Source organism: Peromyscus eremicus, chromosome 4 (assembly GCF_949786415.1).
Source record: "Peromyscus eremicus chromosome 4, PerEre_H2_v1, whole genome shotgun sequence".
NCBI classification, from domain to species: Eukaryota; Metazoa; Chordata; class Mammalia; order Rodentia; family Cricetidae; genus Peromyscus; species Peromyscus eremicus.
In genome coordinates, this window is record NC_081419.1 from 98,245,620 (window position 1) to 98,270,589 (window position 24,970).

Consider the following 24,970-nt stretch of genomic DNA (forward strand, 5'->3'; position numbering starts at 1 on the left):
CCCTGCTCCTGCAGGGACCCCAGTTTTCCAGAGCTTCTCCCTTCCAGTGCCTCCTGGAAATTCCCAGGTGATGTCACATGCTCAGGATCAACTTTCCTAACACTAGCATAATTTTTCTCAAGGGTCTCAAGAGTGGCAATCTTTCCCAATGCCTTACTGCTGTACCAACCCCACAGCCCCTTGCCACACCTACCAGACACTGTATAAACTATTCTACAAAGTCCAGGTAGGGTCCATATTTTGCATCATCCATATGTTATCTCATAGCAGCTACTTTGAAGAAATTGAAGTTTTGGTAGCCTGTAATAGAAAAAAGATAATGGAGATCTGAAGAAGAATCGTAAAGAAATACATCTTGTCTGGGAATGAGGTTTAGTTGGCAGAATGCTTGCCTAGCATGTACGAAGCCTGGGTTCCATCCCCAACACTAAACAAAAGGAGGTGTGGAGGTTGGGTGTGGTGGTACATGCCTGTTGCTGGTACTATTTTTATTCTTTTACTCTTTGTCTCTTTGAGGGGCCCACCACCCAGCTCCCAAATAAAACACACATGGAGGCTTATTCTTAATTATAAATGTCCAGCCTTGACTTGGCTTGTTGCTAGCCTGCTTTTCTGAACTTTAAATTAACCCATCTGTCTTTTGCCTCTGGGCTTTTATCTTTCTCTATTTTTGTACACCTTTCTTTGTTTCTTTCTCCATAGTTTGATATAAAGGTTCTTTTACATTTATTCTTCCAATGTTTTCTTCCCCTGGGACCTAGCCATGTTTCCAGGGCACCTAAGGTCTAACCTGAGTAAAGCCCTAGTCATCACTTCATAGTCTAATTAATCCCCTAGTCCTCATAACACCTAGTTCTAGCCAACCTACAGGAAGCTGATCCTCTATGCCTCACAACACCTAAACAGCCCACATGAGCTAGATGACCTCACTGGAGTATCTTCCTGCTAGGACAAATTCTTCCTGGGAGAGTGTTTAGTATTTACCTACCCTCCACTACAGTTATAATAGCCCATACTATCACCATGCAATTTCCACACATATGTCCAACTTTATTTGAATTCCCACAGTCGATTTACTTTTAACCATACCCACTCCTAAAAAAATGAGGTTTCATAGGAATAAATGTTTTTTTATATCTCTATTGTGACTGTTCTAAAAATATACAGAGCTGTCCAAACCTTGGTGGTAATGAGTTACAAACCAAGGTTTTATGTAAAACCCTGACCACAAATGTATACACATAGAATTTTTTACTCTTCTGAAGAAATCCTACTTCATCCCTAAATGCCTTATCTTATTTATTTTCTTCTAAAATGTTTGATATGTAGTAAGTAGAGGTATTCCCTGGCCTTGGTTTGAGTGTAGTTGGGGTCTCACAGTGGCTGCAGGGTCCCCTTGTCATTGATGTAAACATGGCATATCCTGGCAATGGAAAATCTCTCCTGTGAAGCCAGGAAGGGCCACATACACCCATATGCATAGTCTTCCTCCCATGTCGCACACACACTCGAACACACACACACACACACACACACACATACACACACACTCTTAGGGCCAAGTGGCAGCAAACTAAACCCTCTGAAATTATAAACTGAAGTAAATCTTTGCTTCCTTAAGTTGTTTCAATTTGGCCACTGAGTTAGTTAATGAATGATTATATATCAAATGACGATTCAAAAAGTTCAAGACAGACTTGTTCAGAGTATAAGTTTTTAATATGGAAAATAACACATGGATGATGGAAGACCTGTCAGCTTTCTGAAAGTGTGCAGTAGCCATTAATGAAAGTATCTGTAATCCCATCATAATGGGAGCAACAGTAAAGAGTCCAGTTGTTAGTATTATATATAATTATCAGCTTGTTCTCCCTTACCCTCACCTTCACACACACACACACACACACACACACACACACACATTCATACACATACTCATACACACACATCCACTCATATATCCGCACTCATACACCCACATACATTCATACACTATATACACATACAAAACTCACATACTCATATGCCCATACATATTTATATACACTGTACACTCATATTCACACACACACACTCATATACGCACACACACTTGCACACTCTTATAAACACATATATACACACACACACACACACACACACACACACACACACACACACAGGAGATCTAGAACTTTGCTCCAGAACTAATAAGATAAGAAGTCATTATCAGTCTTTTAGCTGCATGATAACTTTTACACCACAAATCTCTAATGATCAAGGAATCATTTGATGATAAAAGAATATTTTTATGAAAAATAATCATGTATTAACAGTCCTTCCATAAATTTTTAGGAATAAAGAAAATATTCCAGCTTAAAACAGCAAGGTAAAACCAGATTCTAAGACTATACACAACATAGGAAAAAATGTGTGTTTACATATGTAAAATGTTGTAATTACGGAGATTTTAAAATATTGTCCTACAATGTCCGTATTTCCTCTAACAACGTATTAATTTGATGAAGAAAAATGAGATGTCATATAGGAAAGGGATTCATAATGACTAAGGTAATTAAGACACTCGTTAATTGTTTGCAGGGCTGTGGTGGAGAACTAGAAAAAGCAATGAGGTTTCTGGAAAGGGAAACTCATCCCAAGAGTCTCTAGGGCGAAAACTAACAAAACAATACCTTGAAGTAATGTCTTAAAAAAAACTATAGGTTTGATTAAGCTAGGGCACAGTGGTGACATTTGAGAGGGGTCCTTGCAACCTGGAGAACATCAAATGTAAGATTAAAGCAAAGTGAGAGAGCCAAGAAGTGAGGGGAACTTGGGGAGAGATCCAGGCCTGAGCCCTTCCTGAGTTCCAAAGAGCAGAAGTGGGGTTCCTTTGCTCCTCAGCTGAGCCTTGAGGCCTAGTCTCAGACTTCAAACTGGGGTGTTTTTGAGAGGCTAGTATTCTGTGTTCCAAACTAAAGAGTGAAGTGCTACCCTTTATGTTGTTCCCAGGGTCACATGATCATCCCTTTGTACATTTGAATACATATTCAACATTGGTTCCTCTAAAGAAATGAGCCTGAAGTTATAGGGGCCAAACCTCAGGGCCCATGAGATTAAGACCGAATATTCCAGTTAGAAAGTAAGCAATTCTGATAATGCCGTGTGTATGTGTTGTGATCACCAGTCCCCTGCCTGACTGAGCAGAAGAAATCTGCTAGTTTCTCCTTTGAAGGCAAAGGTAACACAATAAATTTTTGCACTGAGGAATAATAGTTCCCTTAAAAACTGGCGTGATGTAAACAGCCCTTATCCAAAATGGGTCTGGGAGAACCAAGCTTGTGGCAGCCTTGTGTTCCTTTTCAAATGTATATATATATACACATTACTTCTTTTCTCTAAGAAAAGAATCTGAGCCGGGCGGTGGTGGCGCACGCCTTTAATCCCAGCACTCGGGAGGCAGAGCCAGGCGGATCTCTGTGAGTTCGAGGCCAGCCTGGGCTACCAAGTGAGTCCCAGGAAAGGCACAAAGCTACACAGAGAAACCCTGTCTCGAAAAACCAAAAAAAAAAAAAAAAAAAAAAAAAAGAAAAGAATCTGGATCTCTGCTGGCATGTCCAGCTGACTCCAAGGCCTCTGTCTGTGGCTTGCATTGTGTCTGCCTTTGGAAGTGTTTGTTATTCTTGTGTCAGAGAGCAATGGTCCAAGGAACTTTCTTGTAAATGAAGGGTATTGGTTTTTAACCCAAACTCTTAATAAAACTGTGCAGACAACTGAATGGCCTCTGTGGTAGTTTGAATAAGAATGCTCCCAACCTTCATGCCCATCCCCCACCCCATCCCCCCCACTCCCGACCCTCAAAGGCTCATATATTTGAATATAAGTCATGAGGAAGTGGAACTGTTTGAAAGGATTAGAAAGATTAGGAGGTGTGACCTTGTTGGAGGAAGTATATCACTGTGGGATAGGGGAGTGGCTTTGAGGTTTTAAAAGCCCACACCAGGCCCAGGCTCCCCCCCCCCCCCCCCCCCCCGCCTCTCTCTCTACCTATGGGGATCAGAACATAGAATTCTCAGCTACTGTTCCAGTGCCTGCCTGCATGCTGCCATGCTTCCCATCATAATGATAATGGACTAAACCTCTGAAACTGTAAGCAAGCCCCAAATTAAATGATTTCTCTTATGAGAGGTGCCTTTGCCATGGTGTCTCTTCACAGCAATAGAACTGTGACTAAGATACCCACCTTGTTCTTCTTTTTCTCCTTGCTTTATTCTGTATTACTAAGATTGACAAATAAGTTACTTCTTATAAACGCACTGATAGCAAACCATTATTCTCTTGGCAACTTGGTGTGTAAGCACAGATTGTGTAAGCACTGGGTGTGTAAGCACAGGGTGTAAAAGCACAGTGTGTGAGCACAGGGTGTAAAAGCACAGAGTGTGTGTTACAGCTGCCTATCTAGATCAACAGAATTCAAAATATTAAACATGTTTTAGAGTGATTGTAAATGTGTTTATGAAAAAACACATAGATAAGTTTCATGGAAGTGAATATTAAATCATATGAAGCCTAGAACTACAAATACTTTCCCAGTATTTCTAAGAGAACGAACACCACTAATTATTCTAACGTCTGGGAACTTTAAGGTCTCAGAAGTTTAACCTTTAATATTTTTATTTAAAAAAAAACATTCATGTGGAAGGCTGGGGAATGGCTCGGTCACTAAAATGTCTGCCACGCAAGCATGAGGACTTGAGTTCTGATCCCCAGGATCCAACTGGGTTCATAGACATTAATCTGTTACTCTAGTACTAGGGGAGGGAGGGTGAAGATATAGCTAGAGATCAGTAGCAGGCTAGCCTGCCTGCTAGTGGAACAATCCTTTTCCACATTATGAATGTATATTACCCTCATTGGTTAATAAAAACCTGACAGGCCAGCAGCTGGGCAGGAAATTAGATGGGAAAGTCAAACTGAGAATGCTGGGAAGAGGAAGGGTGGAGTCAAGAGTCTGGAGCAAGATGCAGAGGAAGCAAGAAGAGAATGTTGTACTGAGAAAAGGTACCAAGCCACATGGCTAAACATAGATAAGAATTATGGGTTAATTTAAGCATAAGAGCTAGTTAGTAATAAGCCTCAGCTACCAGCCAAGCATTTATAAATAATATTAAGCTTCCAAATCAATTATTTGGGAAGTGGCTGCTGGGTATTTGGGAACTGCCAAGTTGTTGGAACAGAATCAAGGAGCTCCAGGGTCAGGAAAAAAACCTTGTCTCAAGGGATAAGATGGCGGGTGATCAAGGAATATATTTATACATAGCATATGTGCACACAAGTACACACACACACACACACACACACACACACACAAATGTGATTGAACAAAATACAAGTAATTGCTGGTCACCCTTCCCCCATATACTGTTTCGGTTTAAGCAGATTTCACCTCAAGTCATCTATTCTGTTCCTTCAATTCATGGGGAAGGGGCAGGCTTGGCCCTTATTAGTTCTTCAGGAAATGAATGAAGTTTTGGCTGCATTTCTAGCACCATTTTACTTAATATTTGATTTATTTATCATCAGATATGACTTACACTGTTTCATGCATCAGATGCTCTTCCTAGACGCCTGGGATACAACCAGGAACAAGATGGTCAAGGTCTCCTTGTTTGGAGAGCTTGTAATTCTCCTCAAGGAAGTTAGCAAAAGCCACCCTCACTACCCAGAAACACCAACAGTGCTCTGTTTGGGGCTAGGAAAGAGATGAGCAACACTTGGTCTTATCATCATGAAGCTTACAAGTCAAGCTGTAAATAAAGACATTTATGTTGGGAGTCTCTCAACCTCTGGTTTTTGTTTGGTTTGGTTTGGTTTGGATTGGTTTGATTTGGTTTGAAACAGGGCCTTGCTATGTAGCCTTGTCTGTCTTTGAACTCACTGTGTAGACCAAGCTAGCTTCCGACTAACAGAGACCTGCCTGTTTCTACCTCCTGAGTATTGAGATTAAAAAGATGTGCCACCATACCCAGCCAAAACTCCGACTTTAAAATGAATATTATTATTCAGGGACTATTTAAGCAGTGCAATTAGTACTAATTAGCACCATCACTAAGTGCCAGTTAAGCCTTTTCATACCTAGTTTTAATTTCTTTTTTCAATGCTGGCTAGTTCATTGCTGTAGAGATCTGAATGATGGCTTTAGAGAAATCCTAACAAAATAAAACAATATCTAAAGTCAGTGTAGACTGGCTTCAGGGGAAATGGACACCACACACCAACCTCATAACGTAGGGGCAAAGTGTGCCCGATCCTACTTCCCTGGCCCACCAAGAATCAGTGCACACATTTGCAGCAGCTGAGTCATGATGGACAGGAACTCTGTCTACAGCTCAGTCAGGTCAGCACTGCCACTGCTGATGGTCCCAAACGTTAGGCTCCTTCCTTAAGTCAAGAATCGGAATGTAATTCTTAACAGTTGTGTCCTTTCCCCTCCAAGAGAATAGAGCTTCCTGTCTTAAGTGACCCAGATTCTGACTTAACCCACAACATCGAAGCAGTCATCCAGGTGGTGCCTCCTCCCTCCCCACTCTTTTCTAAACACCTGTCCTGGGCCCTTCTGGTCTTCCTAGATATTGTTACTCACACATCACCCCTGTACGACACAAGTGCCCTGCACTCCCTATAAATCCTTGGCCTCTCACAGTCTAAAAGCCCGTCCATTGAAATACACAGCCTAGGAACCCAGGTCCTTGTATACAATCTGTCATTTGGCATGAGAGCTTGACATTTCTCTCTTGGAACCTTAGCAATACCTATCTCATAGGCTCGATCTCATGACTGAGTGATATAATACTTCACCTATGATCTGGTCAGTGTTTGTCAATACTTGGCCATTATTTTACTGGTATTGGTTCAAGACATTAGACAGGTACTTTTTCTCCACATCCTAAGATATCCCAATCACAACCTATTAGGGAATTAAGTTATTATAAGTTAATTATTTACTTAATCTCACTTCCTTTCAATGGTGATTTGCTCAAGTATCTAGCCCTTGACTGAAAAATCTATTTCCATTGTTCTGTTTGGCTGTGTTTCAATAGTAGATGCTTTAAAACAACATAAAAAAAAGTTTGAGAAGTATTGACTGTATGTCATTGTCCTCCAAAAAGGAAGAAAGCATGGTTAGGGACTTAATTATGAGGATATACTTATGTAGCTAGATGATATGTAAGCTAGATTTTGCAAGGAGAGGGTTTGTGTGTGCTTTCTACATTCTGGAAGCTTCTACAGTAAGAAAGTAGCCATCAAAAATAAGACTGCACACTCAGCATTAGCCAACTGACCCCTTCACCATACACAATAGCCAAAGTCCACAACACTCCCCTCCCAACACAGTTTTGGGTGTGTGTGGTATGCGTGCTAAGAAGTATTTCCAGTCCCCTCAGCTGCATCAGTTGAACTGCTGAGAAGCAGCCTGCATGTGCTGGCTTCTGCACCTGAATTTCTAGTCCCAGGTTAGTCTAAGCAAAGGAGACTAGCAGCAGGGAACTGAGCTCCTGGGCCAGCAGGAGTAAGCAGCTGCCTGCTGTGACCACATGGCAATGTCATCCATAACCCACCTTGATCTCTTGGCTAGGTGAGCTGACTTTAGCCTCAGATGCAGAGCACACTCTTTCTCCAGGTCTCCTCCCAGAGTTCTACAGTCGGTGGCAAAGGATCAGGGAGAACTTGCCGTCTTTCAGGCTTCAGTCTGTTGCTTGGACACAACTGGCTGAGTTAGTAAAGAGCCAGTGACGAATGGTAAGATGCAATAGCTCCTGCAAGCCAGTGCTAATGGGACCAAGTTTTGTTCTGTATTGTGTGAAATTCAAACACTTGCTGCTTCTTTAGAAGTCAGTAGAAACTTCTAGTGTTTTACAAAGCTGCCTTTGACAAATTATTATGTGTTTTAAATGCAGCACTGTAATACAGATAGTTTGAAGGACAGAGGGAAATAGAGATTTTTCCCTTTTGCTCTGCTCTGGTTTCTCTCTCTCTCTCTCTCTCTCTCTCTCTCTATATATATATATATATATATATATATATATATATATATATATATATATATATATATATATATATATGTGTGTGTGTGTGTGTGTGTGTGTGTGTATGTGTGTGTGTGTGTATGTATGTATGTATGTATGTATTTCCACTTAAGAGCAGAAAGAAGTAAAGTGTTTCCTCAGCTGAGGATCATTTAACACAGTGCCCAAATGCACCCTGCAGAGATCATTTACTTGGGTTACATTCCAGGTCAGTTAACCCATCTGTTATAACTTAGGAAGATTTGATTTTTCATCTGTGAAATGGGATGATATTTTCCTCTGAAGGCTGAGCTCAAGACTGACCTAGTTCATCTAGTAAACAGCTGGAACGCTGCCCTGCATGAGGGATGTTGAAGAGTGGCTAGGTGTTCTCAACCTCTCCCCTCTCCTTTAGTTCTTTTCTGCCACACAAGATTTCACTGCACATCTGTTTGGTACCTGTGAAGCATGTTTTTTTTCTAATTTCTGTCTATTCTTCCTTAATTGAGTTGAGTCTTAAGGTTAATGCATCTTCATTGATGTATTCTCATGGAGACAATTCTGGCCCCAGTGTAGCCCGTTGGGTGACCTAAGCCTCCCTGGACTTTTATCCCTCCTCTCTATAATGGGGATATTACCATGGGGCCTCTTTCTGTGCTTGGATTGTTAACAAAATGGGCACAGATAGTAATTTGTAAATGTAAAGAGTCAAGAGGTACTTAGTAATTGAAATAAGGCTGTCCTGAAAGACAAGCCATTTGTTTGAAAACCCATCAAATCCAAGAATGGAAACTCAGATAGTGACCTAGGCAAGCAGACCTCTGACCAAGGGGGCTCTGCCAGGCCAGCCCTAGCAAGCTGGGGGAACCAAGGGGAGTAGACCCATTGGCTGGTGTCATGGCAACCCTTTCAGAAGAGACTTGCCTGCGGCTATGTCTATACAAGCCTCTGAAAAGTAAAACATTCAATCAATGAGCTGCATTGTCCTCTCAACACTTGAGCCGATCAATGTGGCTGATCTCCTCACTGAATTAATTGGGTCACTCTTCTGTGATGTGGCTGTAGGGATTTTGTGTGTTTTTCCTATTATAGAAATAGTCGAGTTAATCTCCAGTCTGTATTTAGCTTCACGTTTGACCTCCGCCACCTCTCTGTTAGAAAGGGCAAGAAGAGGAACCTAGCAGAGTGAGAATAACCTCTAAGTGTCTGGTCTATTGCTGCTCTTCAGGCTTGCTTTTGGGAAAGCACTGAGCAGGCTGGTGACACATGAATATCAATTTCTCCCTCTACAAAGTGCAACTAATAAGTACTTCATTTTAGGGCTGCTTTGAAGACCAAAAAGACATAATAGAGTCTGATATAAAGTAAGTAACCAACTGCCGTCTGCGTGAACCCCCTTCCTGGGGGGAGATAAAGGCTGCATTTCAGAAGTTAGATCCACCATGAGTGTGCCTTTGTGATAATGATGGACACTTGAGACTTGGGAGATGCGGCAGGCAGTTCCCCAGGCCAGGTGATTTCCAAAACAGTGATACCATGGCAGGAGAGCCAAGCCACCAAGGAAAGACATGTTAGTTACCAGTTAGGCTAGACAACTCTATTCTTGTCCTGGTCCTTCTCTGCTGGTTAGTTCTCTGCTCTTCTTGGGCAAATAGGTTGTTAACTTGCCCCATTTGTGAGACAGTAGAAGAGTGCTATATCCATCCTCCAAACTTTGCTTGAAGTCTGCTGCAGGGTGGCATTGTGCAGTCCGTAGATGACATGTGCTTTGGAATCGGTGAAAGGGATTATGGTATACCAGATGACCAGTGGTTTAACGACCAGAGACCAAATGTGAGGAAGAGTTGCCTGGTCCAAGATAAAGTGAGTGTAACTTAGGCAAGACAGTGAGTGTTAACTAACTTGCTTTCCCTCTTTTCAACAGTGTGTTTTCAATATGGTCTGCTGACTGGTTCTAGAACCACCGGGAAAGTTGTTAGAGTGGTAGTTCTCAACCTATGGGTCTCAACCCCCTTCACAGGAGTCCCATATCAAATACCCTGTGCATCAGATATTTACATTACGATTCGTAACAGTGGCAAAATTACAGTTGTGAAGCAGCAACAAAATGACTTTATGTTTAGGGATCACCACACATGAGGAACTGTATTAAAGGGTCGCAGCATTAGGAAGGTTGAGAACCACTGTGTTAGAGGTAGGATTCAGGGCCTCTAGCCTCTATGAATCAGTATCTTGGGGTAAAGAACAGGAGTCCATTGTTACTAGCACGACTGTTCTGGTGATTTAACTGCTTGCTAAGTCTAAGACACACAGGCTTACCTGCTCTTTAATCTAAATGTAGATCTTTAAAATGAAAAGAAAAAAAGATGAAATTAAATGGCTCTACAGTATTTATAACATTCTCATTTGAAAATAAAAATGACAAAGTTTAGGAACCTGTCCTTTATTATTGGCCTGGAGGATCCAAAGGTCATGGACATTTTTCCTTTGCAGATATTCCCAAGCTTAGGTTTTATTATTTGCATATGTTGTGTCTCCCAATTCTGTTCCTGTTAGCCCAGCTAACCTGCACAGGCTGTGAGTGTGTGTGCATCTTAGGACAGGGCTGCTGTGATAACCCAATCACCAAACAACACTCAACCAACCTCAGCACTTGAGACACAGTCCCAGCAAGTAAGAGTGAAGACACTCATCTTGTACCCAGATGCTAAGTTTCCACTAACATCATCATTGCATGCACTAACTCCCTGAAGAACAACCTCATAAGGTCAAGGCCATGTGTCTACCCACCTGGCACAGGTGCTGCACATCTGTTGGAATTGCTTTAGTAAACGCATCCTTTTGTTTCTAGGCCCCAAGTATACTTGGTAAGAATCATCCCCTAGTAAAGGGGCTGCACCAAGGTGTTCACACCTCTGGGGGCAGAGGGATGGGTATGTTCTCATCAGCTCCTCGGCACTCAGCTTGCTCTATTCTCAGTATTAAGGCAATGGAGACTTCTTGTAGATGTGGGGTAGAGGGAAAAGGATAACTAATATTTAAGGTTTAAAAATGAAGATGAACACGCAGCCTCTAGTTACTTATTGATCTGGTCCTGGGTTATTTTTCAAAAGCAAAGCAGCCAGTTGGGTTGACACTTTATCATCCTATCAGTGCACCGTAGTCCGATGGGCACAACAGGCAATAAATCAGAGGTGACTTGAGTGGATATGTCCTTCCCCTCTAGTTATCTTTTATTTCTTTGAAAATTAATTCATAGTAAGCATGTTTGTCTCTTGGTTTAACCTTGGGAGTCAGGTAATTCTGAAGAATGTGCTTTGTGTACCCGTGGTATGGCAAGGGAAAACTGAGGCAGGTCAAACTCTTATATGACTTCAGGCTAAATGATTAGTTGTCCAGTTTGATGTCTTAGTTCGTTTCCTGTTTCTATTACAAAATATCTAGTTCTGGGTGCTAAATAAAGACAACAGGTTTGTTTAGTCTACAGTTTTGGAGGGTGATGGTCCAAAGTCAGGTAGCCCCATCTCTTTGGCCATTGATGACAAGCCCCTTTGAGATCACAACACACCTGTGAGACAGACTTAACTTGATGGCTTTTAAAAGGGATACCATGGTAGGACAGAAAAACAATGAAACTCAGTGGTCAGGCCACTCTTTATAATAACTCACTCTCAAGGGAACTAACCAGGGTGCTGTGAGAATGACATTAATCTGTTCTAAGGGTCTTGCCCACCACCCAGGGACCAGATGAACTCCAATTAAGCCAGCCTCTTAGTATTTCCACCTTCTCTCAGATAAGCTCACTAGGGGCCAAGCTTCTAACTAATGAACTCTTTGGGAAGACACTCAAACCATATCCAAACCATAGCATGAGAAGTCCTGGGTCATGTATGACTAGGAAAGAATATTCATGTATGATATGATGGAACATTCATGTGGTTCACACAACTGGCAGATAAAATTCCTGATGATATGATCTTTGTACCCTTGTTACTTTGCAGCCAACGTTAAAAAAAAAAATCCTAGAACTAACCTAGCTTGTCTCAGATTTCCACTGGGGGAGCACACAAACATGTGTGCTCATTTACCAACTAAGACAGCAGGAGAGAACCTCACCAGTTAAATCCACCATGCTCCTCTGCATCTGAGATAGTGGCTCCAACTTTTGCCAAATAGAACAAAAGGATTACCAAAACTTAAACCGTAATCAGGATCAGAAATGGAAACGTGGGCGCTACAAGCTCTACTTGTCCAAACTCTTCCCGCAGGACATGTTTTTTTCACGTTTTAGCTGAAGTAGCTAAATCCTTAAGCCCAGTGAATCAGCAAAGATGACTCACTTGCAGTCGGCCTTGGCAAGGAACTCTGAACCTCTGCAGAGAACGGCTCTGCCTCCTGGAGACACTTTGGGACGATGGGCAATTTCTAGGAGTCATGGAGTGTGACATTTCCCAGCCACAGCTCATCTCACTCCCACTGTTTTGGAAGCTCCTGGATGTCCCTGTGCCCTAGAGAATTGAGAAGCCCTGCCATTCTATGCAAAGCACAGTCAGCAGATCCTCACTGGGATCTCAGCTCTGTGTCTTCTCTGGTGTCGTTTTTTTTTACCTGTTGAGTAGATTCCATTCAGTCTACACAGTCTTCACAGTCCAGAGCCTCTGCAGCGATACCTACCAATATCTTTACATCTATGGAGAATCCCAGGACAGCAAAGACATTAGTCATTTTCAATCCCCACCCCTAATTTCCAGACTGTGAAAGCGGGAGGCTGTTCTCCCCTGGGTGGAGGAGTAGTAACCCAGAAGGTTCGGGAAGTGAGGAAGCTTTTAATGGCATCACGGAGAAGCCTGATTCAGCAGAACCAAATACCCAGCAATGGTGTGGGCAGGTTGCTGGTAAGTGAAGATCTAAAATCTCCTCACCAAAGCCTTTTGTAGCAGCATTAAGTCAGGAGCCTCGAGAATGACATAGGTCAAGTCCACCCATTGAAAATCTGGTGAGATTGCTGACAGCTACCTTCATTCTCAGGGACTCTGAAAGGAATGAGAGCAACCAGAGATCAGCTTCTATGTCTCCCAGGGAAGCTGAAGTTCTGTTTGATTTCCATGAAGCTCCCTGGAACTGCCTCTGTCCCGAACACAAAGCAAGAGTAGAGCTGCCCATCCAAATCAGTCAGCATGGAAGTCACGGAAGAGTCAGCCTCAAACTGTTGGAGCTCAATTTGTCATTAGTACCGTTGGCCTGTTGATGGCATTCTCCCACTCTCCATCTCTTAACTCAAGCATCTGTCTTAGGAACTGTTTAGAACCAGACTCTAAAACAAGAATTTGGGTGTCCACGACTTCCTAAGGAAGTCCTAGGAGACAGCAGTGGAGTTGGTCTTTGGGGAAGGAGAGGAAAACGCAACCTGTGGTTGACCTTCAGACAAAGGCCTGGCCCCAGCTTGACCCCACATGAGAACTCTGGAGCCTGGATCATCCCTCCCAGTCTGTTCCCTTGTGGATGCAGATGCTGGGCCTTCTGTACGACAGAACTCTCAGTGGTGAGCCCTCCTGACGTTCTGTAAGCTCTGGGAAGACTCTCGGCATTCTGCAGCTGGCATCCTCAGAGAGTCCTCCAGAGAAAGCTTGGGCATAGCTCTTAGAAGTAAAAGAATGCAGACATTGAGGAAAGGCACCTGTGGTCATTATATGGGGTCAGATGGCATTTGGACAAAGCTCCAAAAAGTCTCCTGTCATTTCCAGGTCAACCTTCATGCTTCAAACTATCCTGTCTTTTCTCTTTCCTCATTGAACAGCCACACATCAGAGTGAAATAGAGAGCTATCATGTTCCCTTCTGCCTAGGCGCACCAGCAGCTTCACCTGTAGTTTTACCCACGCTCCGTCTCGGATGCATCATGATCCACATCATGCGCATGAGCCCGTCCGTGACCTTGCAGCCCAGTCTCAACCCCGTGAGCTTGCTGGGTCTTTTCTCCTCTTGCTGGTTGTCCACATTATCACAACCCAATAACCAAAATCTCCTGAGTGCCCGTCTGTGCACTAGTTTATGTACTTTACCTGGTTTAGCTCATTTAGTGCTCACCACAAGCTCATCATTCAGTCAAAATTATCATTCTCATCTTACAGAGAGGACAACAGACACAACATGATGGTTGGTCTTCCGCTGCTAGTCAAGTATACCCTGCTATGCCAGCCAGTGGACTCATCATTCCTCGGCATAGAGTATGAACTGTCATCAGACAAGTAATTAGCATAGGAAACAGAAGCATGATGCATGATGGTTCCAGCAGTCATGTGGAAGGAGGAAGAAAGTCAGATCAGTCTGATTTCACCCCCACAGAAGCCGTCTTCAACCAAGGGATAGACACAGTTGTGATGAGTCTTCCTCTAGATAGCAATAAAATGCTTTTAAGGGCTCATGCTAGAAAATGGAAAAACATAGATGACAGACAAAATGACATAGATATACATCTGCTTCAAATCTTGCTCCCTCTAAAACCCATTCTTTGCATGGAAGGGAGAATACTTTTTAACTTTTCTACAGAACAACATGAGGATATCAGTATCTTGCACTGAAAATTTTTTAGTTTCTCAAAAATGGTCTCAAAGTGGATGAGGATGCCGAGACCCAGAGGAATTGCCCCTGCATTTTCTCCCAGCTCATCTGTCATCAGGATCCTGGTCCCCGTCTTGTCATGCAGACCTGCTTAAGTGCCTGGAAGGAATGTTCCCTGCCTCTATACCTTCAGCCCATCTCTACCTGTCTTCTGGAATGTTCATGTGCTCTGTCTCACCTTTATGTCACCTGAACATGAGTTCACCACACCTGCTCCTCATGACTCACTTCATATACCCTGTATTATGGAAGATGTAGTGATCCTTCATACCATGTCAAGAGTCACACATGCATGTTCCTCTAACTCCAGGTACAGTCACTCCTTGGTCTCCATAGGGGCTTGATTCCAGGACTCCCCTACAGACACCAAAATCTGCAGACTTTCAAGCCTTTTCTGTAAAATATTTGCATGCAATCTATGTACCTTCTTCCATATACTTTAAATCATCTCTAAATAAGTTACAGCATCTAAAACTACATAGATGCTATGTAAATAGTTGTTAGTCTATATTTCTTAGGAATAACAGCAAAAAAGTTTGTAGATATTCAAAACAGACACTGTCTTTTTAAAAGAGTATATTTCAGTGTATGGTTGGTTAAACACATAGATACAGAATCTGTGGAACTGAAAGACTGACTGCATTTACCCATGCTGTTGCATTTATTTCACTGCCTTGCATAGTTTTAGCCTAAAGGAACAAGACAGAAAGAGTTATTCATGACACTGACCTGGGGAGCTGTAGCAAACTCTTTACAGCCGAGACCGTGTCGTTTGTTATCAACACTGTGAAGAAAAACAGGCATATAGTCATCCAATTTGTATGTAACAGTTAATCATCTGGGGTTACCAGAATGCTAGCTGTGGAAGGAAAATAGAGTTCACTTTTCAGAGATTAGGGAATGATTTCATCCTAAAGCTGAAATGTATTATGGCAAATGCCAGGTCATCCTCCAAAAAACACCAGTCTAGTACCAAAACAGGACACTGAGCAGAAATGCGGTGCGGAAACGCTTAAGATGCAGAACTAACCAGGAGACAAATGTGAGTCAGCAATGAAGCACCATTACATAAAGAAATCACAGGGAAATTCATGTTTCCCAGACGCATTAAATGAGCTCTGATGTATTCAGCCGGGAAGGGAATTTTACCTTTCGCTGTGGCCTGAGCATCTACTTTCTGTCACCCAGTCACGGGCTAATGAAATGTGTTTGAGGGAAAATACTGGAGCAAATGAGACAATCTAGCACAGGCTATAGGAAAGGGCTGTGGGGCCCAAACAAGGCAGTCACATTACACTTTAACCTGTGTTCCAATTAACAACTGCTGTGTTAATGAGCACTGTCTCATTCAGATTTTATAACGTACAGGTTAAATATTATTATCGCTCTCATATGATTTTTTTAAAATAAGAAGGTAGAATTGCTCTTTTATGTTAGGAAAAGGCCAAAGAGAGCTTAAAATTCTAGTTAACAAATCGCTTTTTCTCCCAAAGATTTTTTTTAGGGAAATTCTTACTCATAGAGAAGAAAAATAATTCTGGTCTAAGCCTAGAACCAAGCGTATGGCCTAATTGTCATGTGCCATAACAGTTAAGTGACTGAGGTGAATGGATATATAAATGCAGACAGCGATAAAGTATTTCAATGAGTTATTGCTAAGGTTGTAAAACATCTCTCCCTAAGAAGAAAATGGTTAATCTTCTGCCGGGCAGAGACAAAAGAATCAGCTCTGCAGTTTTGATGTTTAAATGCTTGTCAGTAAAATATCTATTGATAATATACACAAAATAGGAACATTTCTTTATTTAAAATTGCATGTATGTTATATACAGTTAAATGTTATCCAACATTTACAAAAAGTAATTTGAAAATATACACAAAGTCTAGACAAATATGATTTCAGGATTTTTTCCCCTCTATCCCAATTAGAAAGGTTTTCATGGTGTCAAAGTGACCATACCTTCCATTGAAGACCACCAATTAAGACATCTCCTAGGATTCCTTCGAGCTTGAAGAAGTAAGAGAGTATAAAGTGATGGGAAGGACCGAGAGAGAGATGTGGGCATTAGGATGTTTTAGGTTTATAACGTATGCCCAAGTCATCCTCTTTCCAGGCAGATGGAGTTCAGAGGCTCAGTGAACTCTCCACTCAGGCAGATAAAATTGAGGTTCATATCAAGAGTGTGAGGGGATATCTTGTAACCCAGATGGCTCTATACGAAGTCAAGATTCTATGTGAAGCAAATTCCCTAATGAGGTCTGGGAGCAGAAGAAAAGACACGACATGGAGCTTCCTAGGACCGTTGATGCATGACATGTGACATAAATGAACGCAATTTCTCTAGTGTACAGTTGCTCTTCAATGCACATGCCACTGATACTCCAACTCAGAAGTGCCCTTTAACTAAAAGTGACTGGCAGAATATTTGCCTGAAGGCGTGTGCGTGTGTGTGTGTGTGTGTGTGTGTGTGTGTGTGTGTGTGTGTGTGTATTCTTTGTTTAGGGAATAGCCTCGAGTTTGTTGTTTTTTTTTTTTTCTCCAAGTCTTTGAGAAGCTGATAGCTTTTCATTCATAGGTTTCCTTGTTGGAGACAAGTCAGTAACCAACAGCACAGATTCCACAGGGTGTGGCACTGACACATTCACTTGTCAGTGTTGACATCTGTCACTCTGGTGATGGTTATTGGGTTTAGGGGAGGGGGAAGAATAATCAAATGAAAATCAGTTCATCTCTTTGACATGATCGTTCTCAGATCCACTTTTAACAAATGACGCCATAGGAAGTGTCTAGTTTTAAAGATATGCCTCTTAGAGTATTTAAGTTTGCTCAGTAAATTAACACCATTCTGGTGGCATGAAGTAATTAGTCAACCAGTTGACCACATTGACCTATGTTCCAGCATTTTTTTAGTCTGATTGGTGATAAAAGCTGAGCTCTGCTTCTATCCAGTAAATTTTCCAAGTCAACTTATTTTTCATTTCAGCAGTTGCTATTTCCCATGACAGCCATGTGCTCATAACATTTTGGTTGATAATATATTATATAAGTGGACCTGTGGAATTATAATGAAGCTGAAAAATTCTGTTGCTGAGGGATATCTTAGACAAGGGAATATCTTAATGCAATGCATTTAGTGTTTGCAGTATAACCAAACCCACTTGCTGCCACTTGTATAACTGTCAATATAATAGCTACATTACTATGTTAGTCTGTGCACTTATGATAGTATTTCTAGTTATTTTATATTATTCTCCTTCAATGCATGTGTCTTCTACTTTTACTGTAAAACAGTATGCCATGTTCTACCCACAGCAGCTTACAACATTTCTTGATTGCATCCTTTTCCTTTTGCTTGTTTTAATCATACGTTGTTTGGTTCATCAAAGCCTTGGGAGAAGTAGGTTTGATTCTGAATGTCCCCCAAAGGTGATGCCCACATCTGAATCCTTTGTCTCCCATTGGTGGTGCTGTTTGGGGATGTTTAGGATGTGTGGCCTTGCTGGAGGAAGTACGTCACTTAGGGTGGGCTTTCAGAACCAAAATCTAGTTCACTCTCTGCTTTGTGCTTGTGGTTCCAGATGTGAGCTCTCAGCTTCTGTTCCTGTCGCCATATCTGCTGTGCTGCCGTGATGGATTTCTACCTGTCTGGAACAGAAGCCCAAATAAAACCTTCCTCCTCTATGTTACCTTGTCATAATGTTTTGTCACAGCAGCAAAAAAAAAGTAGCTAATACAGATACATTTCTTAAGATATTTCTATCCGGCCGGGCGGTGGTGGCGCACGCCTTTAATCCCAGCACTCGGGAGGCAGAGCCAGGCGGATCTCTGTGAGTTCGAGGCCAGCCTGGACTACCAAGTGAGTCCCAGGAAAGGCGCAAAGCTACACAGAGAAACCCTGTCTCGAAAAAAAAAAGAAAAAAAAAAAAGATATTTCTATCATTAATCAATGTATAACTACAAGTCTCATCGAGATGATCTGAGAATACATGCTCTGACGTCTAGCCAAATGCTGAATATATAGTAAGTGTTCAATAAGTGCTAGCTCTCCTCTCATCTCCATTGAAGTAGTTCAACATTATATTTTGTGCTAGTTTGGGCTTCCCACACAGCTGTAAGGAATACTAGAAAATTCCTGTATAAACCAGGAAGGGACAATATTAAGTCAGTGGGCCAGCCTAGCTGGAAGTCTCATTTCACCATCTTTCAGTTCCTGAACATAGCATTATCTCTTGATTTCTTCAGGTTTTTGTCTGTTTCCTTCATATTCTATTTTTACTTTTGACATATAGATTTTATGTAGATTTTGTTAAATTCACCCATTTCAGTTCTCAGTTATAAATAACAGTTTTTTATTTGTACTATTCACATATTTGATTTTAATTATGTAGAAATAAGATTGCCTTTTGTGTATTGATTATGATCATGTGACTTAACTAACTATTCTAGAAATTTTGTAGCTCCTTGGAGATTGTATATGTAGACAGACATCTCCTCTGCCAGCAGGGGCAATTTCATTTCTTCCTGACCACTTGGCATGCATTTCATTTCCTTTTCTTGCCTTGTGGAAATGACTGGAACTCCCATTCTACATGACTATGACTGCTCAGAGCAGCACATTAGCCCACCCCCGGAATAGTCTTCTATGTTACGTATGTTCACTGTTGGAGTTTTATAGACATACATGCCAAACTAAGGAAGTTTCCCTTCATTCCTACTATACTGAAGATTTTTGAGACCACAAATTGGTGCTAGACTTTGTCAAATGCTTTTTCTATATTTATTGATAGGATTGTGTGATTTTTTTCTTTAGCCTTATGGTATAGTATATTATACTGATTTATTTTTGAATATATAACCAGATTTGCATACTTAGAATAAATTCCACATGGTCATGGTGCATAATTTGCTTGTATATTTCAGGCTTTGATTTACTAAACTTTTGTGGATTTTTGCATCTTCACTTTATGAGAAACATTGGTCTGTAGTTTTGTTTTGTTGTGCTGTGTACTATCTTTGTTTGTGACAATATAACAATGCCAATCTCATGAACTGGTGGTGATGTGTCCCTCTGTACCTCTGTCTGTGAGAGATTTTGTACAACTGGTGTTAACTCTTCTCTAAAGGTCAGTAGAAGTCCTTAGAGTTCACTCCTGGCTCCATCAGAGGCCATTTGATTAAACATTCCATTACATTAAAGCTTGAGAGACTATTTTGTTTGTGTGTTTCATTTTGATGAAGTTCAGCAGCCTATAATTTTGAACTCTACTCATTCTAAATTGTAGTATTTATGAATACAAAGTTTTGGATTCTTCTATGGTAGACTAGGTAACAAGCCCCAGAGTAACCCATGTCCTAATTTCAGGAACCAGTAAATGGTAATACCTTATATGCAATGAGCTGCCTTACAGATGTGGGGAATTTAAAGTGTTTGAAATGGAAAGGTTACCCTGGAGGGTAGTACATGCAATCATAGGCGTCCTTAAGATAGGGAATATGTTGACAATTTGGCAAGTAGAAGACAATGTGATAACTTAAGTAAGATGTTCAGCTTTCACGGTTAAGAAAGGGCCTTGAGACAAGGAATGGAGGGAATGAAGGCAGAGAAACCAGAAGATGGCAAGAGACTGTATCCTTCTCTCCAGTGAGAAGTGTGGAGAACCCATCTAAGGTCTGGATCTCCAGAACTGTAAGAGAGTACTTGTGTCCTGCTTTAATATGTGCTCAGAACTCACTGGAATGTGTTTGGTGTGTATCCACTGCAATAACAGTGGGATTTTAGTGATGTGTTTGTGGTGTTGATGACCGGTGTCTTACCTCCTGTGTGTTTGTCAGTCTTGCTAGCATCTTGTTAAGCTCACTGATGTTTGTAGAAAGTCGTTTATTACTTATTTAAATTTATTTATTTGTTTGGTTGGTTGGTTTTTTGAGACAGGGTTTCCCTGTGTAGATTTGGTGTCTGTCCTGGATCTCACTCTGTAGACCAGGCTGGCCTTGAGCTCACAGAGATCCGTCTGGCTCTGCCTCCTGAGGGCTGGGATTAAAGGCATGCACCACCACCACCTGGCTACTTATTTAATTTTATATATCACTTTTCTACCTTCAATTTCATTGATTTTTATTTCTCTTTTGAGTGTTTTATGCTTGTTTTGGGATTTATTTTGCTTCTGTTTTCCTAGTTCTTGAAATAGTAAAAGAGAGAATTGGTTTCAGGCATTTCTTCATTTATATTGTGAATGTTTGTTTCTGTAACATCCCCTTTTCTTGCTGGCTCCCACCACATCCCACACAGTTTGATATGATTTATTTGTTTTTATTCAGTTCTGTGTCTTCAATTCTTTTTCTTTTGATTCTTACTATTTGAGCATGGATTATTTGGAGGTCCATTGTTTAAGTTTCAATTATTTGGAGGTTTTTCCCTCATCTTTCATTTATTGCCTTCTGGTTTCATCCCACCGTAGTCAAAGAAACCATCCTCCATTTTTGTAGAAACTTAGGTTATAGTGAAAATATGGTCTATGTTGAGGTGGGTCCCAGCAGTACTACTTCAAAAGTGCAGCCTGGGATTCTGGAGTAGGGCGCTCACTCTATATCTCTTGGATCCTGCAGCTTGACTCTGTCCATCAGATTTTACAGAACTTGGCCGACACTCAGTGTCCTGTCAGTCACCAAGAAGAGGCGTTGACGTCTTCAGCTGTAATCACGCATTTGTTTTTCTGTTCGGCTCTATCAGTTCCGAGTTCAGGTTGCTTGCTGGGACCACACTTACCATTGTATCTTCCTGGTGACTAATCCCTCGTTATCTCTAGAAAACTTCATGGTTCCCAGCTGGAGATTCCTACAGTTCACTATGAAGAATGTGGTAGAAAACAAGAAAAAAATAGGGAACTTGCCACCTAGTGAGTCCTGAGTCCTGATGTCCCTGTGTTGTCTGCCTTCTTTATAGTCCCTGTCCGGGCCACTCTAGAAAAACATCAGGAGGATGGAACAACTAAGGGCATGCATGGGGCAATGCTGAGGTCACAGCTTTTTTTCAGATCCCCAAGAAAAGAGAAGGTGCATCAACAGCTTGGTATTGGCTTTAGTGCTGGTTTCCAGTCGCCTGGTCCCTGCTCCTGAAATGGCTAAGTCAGAAGAATGTCGTGTCTCCTAAACATGAGGACCAATGTGTGGGGGATGTGTCTTAAGATATCACAGTTGGCCTCTCAAAGACATGCTCCTGACTGGGCCTTATAAAGTCTCTAAGACTTGACTGGACCTAGGAAGAGTAACCTCTCCCAAGCCAGAAAGAGTTTATTAGGTACTCAATTGCCATAAAAAACACATGACATATGAATATACATAATACTTGGCTGGTTAGAAGCACCTCGTGAGCAGAGCTTGTGACTGATATCTGAAGTTTGCAGCAAGGGGACTGAACCTGTAACTCGGGGAATCTGTTCTAGGACTGGATAACCCTCAACAACAGGACATCAAAAGGCATGGTCGAAGTCAAGTGCCTATCCTTAGGCACAGGTCAACCACATCAGCAGGTACAGCGGCGGTGTTAGGCATGTTTTAACTAAACCACAGGCTGAGTAAGAGTTGGAAATTCCGTCCAGGTTGCCAGTGTGAATAAGAATTGCATCTGACCAAAGGTTAAAACTTTTGCCTAGCCATAGTGATACAGGCCTGTCTGTCGTCCCAGCTACTCAGTGGGCTGAGATTAAAAAAAAAATCACAAATTTAAGGCCTGCACAAGCAACTTAGTGAGACTCTGTTTCAAAGAGTATTGTAAAAGGCTTGGATGAAGCTCAGTGTGAGAGCTTTTGCATAGCAGACCCCAGGTTCCTGTGGATATTGCTTTGCTCCCGAGACAAATGCAGATGAGAAACAAGTTTGACTGAACAGCCACCGAACTGAGACACAGGGGTGTTCTGAAACTGGGCTGTGATGATGGTTGTACAGGTTTAAAATTTACTAAAACATCATAAACTGTAAGAGTAAAAATAAAATTAAAGAAGTAAAAGTGAAGAATCTCAATACAATTGAGTGGCAAAGCACCACAGGTAGTCTGCTCCATTGTGGACTGAGGGATTTGGAAAATTTAATTCTACCCTGAAAATATTACTTTGATCACATCCGGATCTAAATAAAACCATAAGGGTTAGGGAATGAGCCTCTCTGTCCCTGGTGAAATTTTCTCCTTCCAGCAGGGATTGTGGTCATTTCCTAAATTTTCTTACCTCAAATTTCTCAGCAAGTTGGCCCTGTCTCCCTTGGCTAGAGCACTGTCCGGGCTCCCACCCCTGCAATTACCCAACATCCTGGGCATAGCCACATGGCAGTCCTCACTGAAACTTTCTGTTGTGATTTCATATGTGTGGACATCAAGAACATCTCATGAAGACCGGGTGTGGAGGCATATGCCTTTAACCCCAGCACTTGGGAGGCAGAGGCAGGTGGATCTCTGAGTTTGAGCCCAACCTGGTCTACGGGGTGGGTTCCAGGACAGCCAGGGCTACACAGAGAAACCCTGTCTCAAAAAAACAAACAAACAAAAGAAAACAAACAAACAAAAAACCCAAAGAACTTCACACGGTCAAAGCTGAGTCTCTCTTTGACCTCGATGGTCAAAGGAGATATTCTTTTACCCCACTGTGATTTGTGGTTTCACTCAGCGACTCTGTACCAGGGACACAGAGGAGAAACTGGTTATTTGGTTCTGTCCACTGTGGCACTGCCAGCTGATGGTGCCTATTGTAGCTTGAGTTTTCCTGCCTGGCCCACAGTCAGGACAAATCTCTACCACCTGCCAGTCCCACAGCCTCTCAGACCCAACCAAGTAAACACAGAGACTCATATTGCTTACAAACTGTATGGCCGTGGCAGGCTTCTTGTTATCTAGTTCTTATATCTTAAATTAATCCATTTCCATAAATCTATACCTTGCCACGTGGCTCGTGGCTTACCGGCATCTTCACATGCTGCTTGTCATGGGGGCGGCTGGCAGTGTCTCCTTCCGCCTTCCTGTTCTCTCAATTCTCCTCTCTGTTAGTCCTGCCTATACTTCCTGCCTGGCCACTGGCCAATCAATGTTTTATTTCTTGACCAATCAGAGCAACAGATTTGACATACAGACCATCCCACAGCAGCCTATAGTATAGAAAGGCCCACAACCCCCTCCACACCAGGTATTACAGGCACAAATCTCCTATGAACATTTCTAGCTGGTCTTTCCTTGTTAATAAAGTCACCAATTGTTTTTTTATCACTTCATCCATATCCAGGCTGGGCTGTGAGTTATGTAGACATACTGTGATCAAATGGTGATTGAGCACTGGTAAAACCATGAGTGGTGATGGAGGTAAGTGATGGGCATACAGGCTTCAGAGTTCATTTGTAGTTCTGAACAACTTAGCTTATGGCACAGAGACTTGATTTGACACATTCTTTCCAAGGCAAGTGGCTTGCAGTCACCTTGCTGGAGTGTGCCCCAGGGCTTCTCACATACTCTGATTGAATATTGTAATATTCCTTCCACTCCAAACAGTGTCTGCCCCAAGAGCAGTCTGGCAGGTATAGGACTCTGACTCTTCCAGCTTTCTGCTTCTGCTCACCACCCTGTTTGGTTGAGAATCATGGACAGGTGTATGGCTGGGCCAACCACTGACCTTACGATGGGCTCAAAGCCAGGTTAATGTTTCCATGAGTCACCCAGCTGATACAGAACACAGCATTTCCCCTGGAGCATTGCATGGTAGGAGCCCTCCTTGGTGTTCAGGGAAACAGGAGGATTTCATCCCGATCTCGTCAGTCACCAGCATCTTACAGCTCTCCAATGGGAATAGTTTTCACCCTGGGAATTGTAGGCCAGGCAGTGAGCCGGGGTAATGCTGTAATAAGCCTTTGGGAGTAGGTACTTCAAGAGAGTTTTTCTCTTAGGCTCTTTCAAAGCAAGTGAATAAAAGCAAGAGTGGCCTAATGCAAACTGTCTTTTCTGTCTCTGACTCCATTGCCACTCTCTCAAGGTCATCTGGTGCCTCTGCACCACTTTTTTTTTTTAGGAGAGATTTATTTTATTTAATTAAAATATGATTATACCATTTCTCCCCTAAGTAATATATTACTTAGTATATTAGTAAAATATAATTGTACTACTTCTCCCTTGTCTGACCTCCTTTTCTTGTTTATCCCCTGCTCCTCCATATAAATGAGTCAACATATAAACTCAACCTGTTGAGTCTGCTCAGTGTTGTGCATGTTTCTAAGGCTAAGCACTAAATATTGGATAGCCAATCAGGGAGCTCATCCATGGGTAATGCTAA